Below are 320 nucleotides of genomic sequence, written 5' to 3'. Positions count from 1 at the left end.
CGACGCTCCCACACGTTTTCCCCTGGTGCCCTGCTCCCCTGCTGCTCTGCCTTTCTGTGCCAGTGCCTGGGAACCGGTTCTGCTTTCCCGGGTCACTGCCTGGGAGCAGCTGGGTAAGGCGAGGAGGCAGAGCTGCGTTTCAGGCTTCCTCTGTGGTTCCCTTTTTCACTAAGGAAACATTTCCTTTGGAACCAGCTCCTGGCCTGGGGCTTGGTAAATTAAGAAAAATCGTCTCTGAGCCCTTAAAATAGCAGCAGTTTATGAGCCTGGGCCTGGGCCAGGACCCCGGGGCTGCTTGTCCCTGGCTGAGCCACAGGGAC

This window comes from Pterocles gutturalis, unplaced genomic scaffold (assembly GCF_000699245.1).
Source record: "Pterocles gutturalis isolate BGI_N339 unplaced genomic scaffold, ASM69924v1 scaffold20631, whole genome shotgun sequence".
Taxonomy (NCBI): domain Eukaryota; kingdom Metazoa; phylum Chordata; class Aves; order Pterocliformes; family Pteroclidae; genus Pterocles; species Pterocles gutturalis.
The sequence above is the reverse complement of the archived record's forward strand: the minus strand, read 5'-3'. Positions refer to the sequence as shown.